Here is a 6,678-nt window from a genome sequence, read left to right on the forward strand (position 1 = left end):
TTTGGCCTTAGCATAAGACTGGTACCTTTCTCCAGGATAAAGGAACGTTAAAAAAGGTTGATAGCATGTTAAATAACTTGGAAAAATAAAACCCACTACATCAGGAAGTCAGTAATAATGAATACAACAAAACAGGGGGGACTGGATATTTTAGATTTTACTACTTTAAACAATACTTTTAAAATTAATTGGCTAAAGAATTTTCTTAAAAATCCCTTTTCACTTTGGAATATTATCCCTAATTATATTTTCTCTAAAGTTGGTGGCTTGAATTTTCTCCTGCTTTGTTATTATAACGTTACTAAGATCCCAATCAAACTTTCTAATCTTCATAAGCAGATGCTCTTGGCCTGGTCCCTAATATACAAAACAACTTTTCTCCGCACCGATATTATTTATGGAATAATAAGGATATTCTTTATAAGAATAAATCACTTTTCTTTGACAACTGGTTCGAAATCAACCTTTTAGTTGGACAGTTATTTAACTCGCAAGGCAGACTTTATAACTAGATGCAGGAATATTGTATTTCTGCAAGAATTCTGAAGAGGAATACACTGTTGTTTTTAATGCCATTCCTTCTGGTGTGTCTTTTCTTTTGCAAGGCACCACATTTCCATGGCCAAGTACTTATTCTCTATCTTTAACTGACAAAAGCAACTGCTTTTCTCTAGACCAACAAAGGAATAAATCAGAGCTCTCTTTCAGAAAGAGTTAACAATACCTTATGTAATACCATATTGGAATGATATTGTGGAGAATATATCCTGGGAGAAAGTATGGACTTTGCCTCATAAGTATCTGCTTACCAATAAAATAAAAGAAATAACATTTAAACTGAGTCATAAATGTTACCCGACTAAAGCCTTTCTCAGGAAATATAAGTCAGACATTGAAGTGAACTGCAGCTTTTGTAAATCTGACGAAGAAGACTTCATTCATTTGTTTTGGCAATGCACCTACTCCAAAAAATTTTGGTCAGACTTTGTGTTTATCCAATCTTATTTTGTAAGTGACTTTTCTTGTTGTTTTAAAGATGTTTTCTTTGGATTGACTATTCAAAAGAAAATTCTGTCACAGTCTGTATTTTGTTTTGCACAATTTTGAAAGCACGTTTTGCTTTCTTCCTTCCATGAGCTGTGCTGTCAGCTACATGTGGCTCTTTGTTTTTGTGGTCACCACCCCCTGCTGCTCACAGCAATCAGCCTCAGGAGTGGCGCTGCGTGCCTCATCAACTCACACCTGACACTCGTTTCTCTATCCTACTTAAACCTTTTCCTGTCCTCATGCTGTGTGGGTTCGTTGTATGTGAAGGTTGTTGGTTTTGACCTGTAGAGTCATGCGCTGTCACTGTTCAGGATTCGTGCTCGAGGAGTTAAGCCTTTTCGGCTGCAGGCAGTGTGGCATTAAGGAGAGCGTGTGCGCGCCATTATCTTGACTTACTGAGCCTCGTTCAAATTAGTAGGGTCGCGTGAACTAAAGCCAAGCTTCACTAAACCCATTGAAGCCCGACTGATTAGTTCAGTTCATTCAAGTCTCAATTCCCACTTTTCTAAGCAACTTTCAAGAAACAGCCCTAGACCTGTAAACTTGTTTACATTGTTAACCATTGTTGCATTTTACTATGGTACCTTAAACAGCACAATAACAAATGCTTTCCAGAATAAAATGGTTTTATTTGTGTCAACAAGGGTCTGAAAACAGCAGATTTAGTGAGGAACAGTTCCAAGAAGTGCTTTAACAGCAATGGCACATCTTGGATTGAGCAGGCATGTGATAAATTTAACAGCGAAATCAATATCTTTTGAGCTGGGCTCGTGGGGATGGCCAGAGCTGGGCAACACCATATCAATACCTACAAAGAAGAGACATTGATTTGTCAGTAAAGCTGCATGCTTGACCCCCACATGGCCCAATTAACTCGAAGCATACCTTTTTGGCCAGAGCTGGGCAACACCATATCAATACCTACAAAGAAGAGACATTGATTTGTCAGTAAAGCTGCATGCTTGACCCCCACATGGCACAATTAATTCGAAGCATACCTTTTTGGNTCACTAAAGCTGCATGCTTGACCTCCACAAGGCCCAATTAATTCAAAGCATACCTTTTTGGCCAGAGCTGGGCAACACCATATCAATACCTACAAATAAGAGACATTGATTTGTCACTAAAGCTGCATGCTTGACCTCCACAAGGCCCAATTAATTCAAAGCATACCTTTTTGGCCAGAGCTGGGCAACACCATATCAATACCTACAAAGAAGAGACATTGATTTGTCACTAAAGCTGCATGCTTGACCTCCACAAGGCCCAATTAATTCAAAGCATACCTTTTTGGCCAGAGCTGGGCTCCTCTGGCTGGACAGGGCTGTGCTTCTTGGGCAACACTACCCCATCAATACCTACAAAGAAGAGACATTGATTTGTGACTAACACAGACACACGGCTTGTTCTAATGGGATTGTCACATCGCACCGCATCCAGTGTGGACAAAATTTTTAGTTATATTCTGTTCGAAGGAGTTTTATTGACTTTTGTCACATCGTGTCCAGTAGACACGGTGTAAAGCTCTATACTAAATCCCCACACGGCCCATGTAATTCAAAGCATACCTTTTTGGATAACAAGTCCAGATGCATTTTTCAAAGATATAAGAACAGCCACGTTGCACTTTGCTACTGCCGGTCTTAGGTTTTGATGGTTTACTGGAAAAGAAAAGGTAAGTATGTAACTTGGAGAGAAAACAAACAGACAAACACCTACTGGAAAACAGGAAACCTCTTCATGAGCCTAAACATCACACTGTCCTAACAGCACTTTTGATACATCATAAACACAACACACCTTTACTCCTTAGGTCTGCTTGTTCAACATCAGTCCCAAAAGTATCATGTCCAATTGGAAAGGTTTGTCCTAAAAACAAGAAAATAACAGAAACATGTATTAATATTCATATAACGATATTTTATTCCCATTGTATGTATAGAACACAACACATTAAATTATATTATATATTATTATAAGGTAAATGACAACTACAAATGTTTATATTGGACTAAAATGTAAATGTGTGCAAATAACTTAACCTTTGAGCAAAAATTGGTTACAAAAAACCACCAAAAAGAGATGTTTGCAAGCACACATCATGACCCCCAACTCAAAAAAAACCCCAAACTAATTCTGCTTACTGGGTCTGGACTCTAACCAGGAGTTTTGAAGTTAACCAGATTATCAGCACCTGGGCTTCTTGTTAAAGGGTAAATTAGTGACAGAAGGATTTCTATTTAATTACAAGTAAGTCCCAGGGCTGTAAAACACTTCAGTAATTGTACTTGATTACCATACTTAATTATTCTTTTTGGAGATTTGTACTTTACTCGAGTACAATTTTAAGTAAATACAGGTGCTGGTCATATAATTAGAATATCATCAAAAAGTTGATTTATTTCACTAATTCCATTCCATTCAAAAATGAAACTTGTATATTATATTCATTCATTACACACAGACTGATAGATTTCAAATGTTTATTTCTTTTAATTTGATGATTATAACTGACAACTAATGAAAATCCCAAATTCAGTATCTCAGAAAATTAGAATATTACTTAAGACCAATACAAAGAAAGGATTTTTAGAAATCTTGGCCAACTGAAAAGTATGAACATGAAAAGTATGAGCATGTACAGCACTCAATACTTAGTTGGGGCTCCTTTTGCCTGAATTACTGCAGCAATGCGGCGTGGCATGGAGTCGATCAGTCTGTGGCACTGCTCAGGTGTTATGAGAGGCCAGGTTGCTCTGATAGTGGCCTTCAGCTCTTCTGCATTGTTGGGTCTGGCATATCGCATCTTCCTCTTCACAATACCCCATAGATTTTCTATGGGGTTAAGGTCAGGCGAGTTTGCTGGCCAATTAAGAACAGGGATACCATGGTCCTTAAACCAGGTACTGGTAGCTTTGGCACTGTGTGCAGGTGCCAAGTCCTGTTGGAAAATGAAATCTGCATCTCCATAAAGTTGGTCAGCAGCAGGAAGCATGAAGTGCTCTAAAACTTCCTGGTATACGGCTGCGTTGACCTTGGACCTCAGAAAACACAGTGGACCAACACCAGCAGATGACATGGCACCCCAAACCATCACTGACTGTGGAAACTTTACACTGGACCTCAAGCAACGTGGATTCTGTGCCTCTCCTCTCTTCCTCCAGACTCTGGGACCCTGATTTCCAAAGGAAATGCAAAATTTACTTTCATCAGAGAACATAACTTTGGACCACTCAGCAGCAGTCCAGTCCTTTTTGTCTTTAGCCCAGGCGAGACGCTTCTGATGCTGCCTGCTGCTGACCAACTTTATGGAGATGCAGATTTCATTTTCCAACAGGACTTGGCACCTGCACACAGTGCCAAAGCTACCAGTACCTGGTTTAAGGACCATGGTATCCCTGTTCTTAATTGGCCAGCAAACTCGCCTGACCTTAACCCCATAGAAAATCTATGGGGTATTGTGAAGAGGAAGATGCGATATGCCAGACCCAACAATGCAGAAGAGCTGAAGGCCACTATCAGAGCAACCTGGGCTCTCATAACACCTGAGCAGTGCCACAGACTGATCCACTCCATGCCACGCCGCATTGCTGCAGTAATTCAGGCAAAAGGAGCCCCAACTAAGTATTGAGTGCTGTACATGCTCATACTTTTCATCTTCATACTTTTCAGTTGGCCAAGATTTCTAAAAATCCTTTCTTTGTATTGGTCTTAAGTAATATTCTAATTTTCTGAGATACTGAATTTGGGATTTTCATTAGTTGTCAGTTATAATCATCAAATTAAAAGAAATAAACATTTGAAATATATCAGTCTGTGTGTAATGAATGAATATAATATACAAGTTTCACTTTTTGAATGGAATTAGTGAAATAAATCAACTTTTTGATGATATTCTAATTATATGACCAGCACCTGTACTTGTACTTTTCCTTGAATACATTTTTTAATGTATTGCTGCATTAATAAATGCAGCATACTATTCATGACTCATACTTATTGTCGCCTACTATATAGTATGGAAGTAGTCGATTTCGGACGCAGCCACTGTCCATTTTTTCAAAAAACTCCTGAAGTCAAGAAGTTTGATTTTTTTAAGCATTGTTAATTAGGCTTGGAAATGTAATCTGCAGGACGGCAGCTTTCCAAGACTGGCATTGCCTATCCCTGACCCAACTATTGATCGTATTATTAATTAATGACGGTGCCACGTTAATGAGGCGCCAGGTGTTGCTAATGTTTCACTGTTTGCCTTTAAAAGTCCAGCAGTATGCAAACTGTCAGTGTTCGTGTGCCTTGGAGGATTTGTGTATTTGTTCACAGCAGCTCAGTTTGTGGTGAAATGATGAGTTTAATTCAGTTTATTCTCTTGGTGGTTCTTTATCATCAGTTCACATGCAGTGGTGAGTTGGTTGTTGTTAGAAACTACTATTGAAAGTTGTTGTGTTATGTCATATTTGAGTTTAGAAGGGCATGTTCTTTCAGTGTTTGGCTCTTCAGTTGAACGTGGTTCTTTAGAATCTTCATGGAGTGATGTTGGGGATGTAGCTGGAGACAAAGGTTTGTATGTCGTTTCATGTCCCAAACATGTATGCATATTTTTACTTTGCTTAAATAGCAACATTGTGTGCTACTGAGGTTAATGGATGATTTTATTCTCATTCAACTTGATCACTGTAGGTAACTTCAGTCAGAATGCTACTGCTGAGCAATCTTACACCAATGCTAACTACAGTCAGAATGCTACGGAGGAATCAACCAATGCCACCTTCAGTCAGAATTCTGCTCCTTTAACCAACGGCAACTTCAGTCAGAATTTATTATCCATGCATCAAAATAAAACTATTTAAAATTGTCTTGTTTTCGTTTGTTTCTTAACTATCTTTGGATCGCTTTATTTTTGAGTTTGTGTTAAGTTCTGTCATGTGACTGTCTATGATGCATTTTAGTAACTAGCCTTATAAGTTTTTATCGTACCCAATTTCATAATATATGGAAAATGAGTTTGTGCTTTCATATTCACAGAGCGTGAATAACCACCAAAATCATGACTGCATTTGCTTGTTAATCCGAACTGTCATCTATGCGTGACTATTGTATTTGTAAGGAAATCATTTTGCTATATGAACATCTGCACTGTAAAACATAATTGACAAAAAATATTAAGCTAATAGGTTTCTTCAGCAAAGCAAGCAGTTACAGGTTTTTTTGGGGGGGGGGACTTTTGACTTTAAAAACTTAACTGTAATGAGGTTCATTTAGCTCTGTGGCGTGAACCTGAAACTGTAGCCTGAACTTTTACTTCTGTTTACTAGGCTTTCTAAAATGTGTTGATTCTGCCTAAGTGAAAGAGATATTGAGTATTCATATTTTTGAGAAGGATTTAACCGGGTCCATGTATACCAAACTTTCCAGACATCAAACATTACGTAGCTATCAAAAGTTATGATTTTTACTAGTAAGAAATTATTGATATCTGAAATTGAATTTGACTGGCAGCCTATTGTGATATTTAACTAGTAAAAATGCAATTTTTGATATCAAGAATACACATTTCAGCAAGTGATGACGTGATTGTTGATATTTACATTTAGTCATTTAGCAGACGCTTTTATCCAAAGTGACTTAAAA

General features: G+C 38.0%; 1 long non-coding RNA gene across 1 annotated transcript; it reads left to right on the top strand.

Moving 5' to 3' along the window:
• Window positions 1–5,316: 5,316 nt before the first annotated feature.
• LOC130571785 (uncharacterized) lies at window positions 5,317–5,899 on the top strand. The gene is made up of 3 exons (XR_008965126.1): window positions 5,317–5,450; window positions 5,533–5,607; window positions 5,728–5,899. It is a non-coding gene; the product is annotated as an uncharacterized LOC130571785 (long non-coding RNA).
• Window positions 5,900–6,678: the final 779 nt, after the last annotated feature.

The sequence above is a fragment of the Triplophysa rosa genome, linkage group LG21 (assembly GCF_024868665.1).
Source record: "Triplophysa rosa linkage group LG21, Trosa_1v2, whole genome shotgun sequence".
Taxonomy (NCBI): domain Eukaryota; kingdom Metazoa; phylum Chordata; class Actinopteri; order Cypriniformes; family Nemacheilidae; genus Triplophysa; species Triplophysa rosa.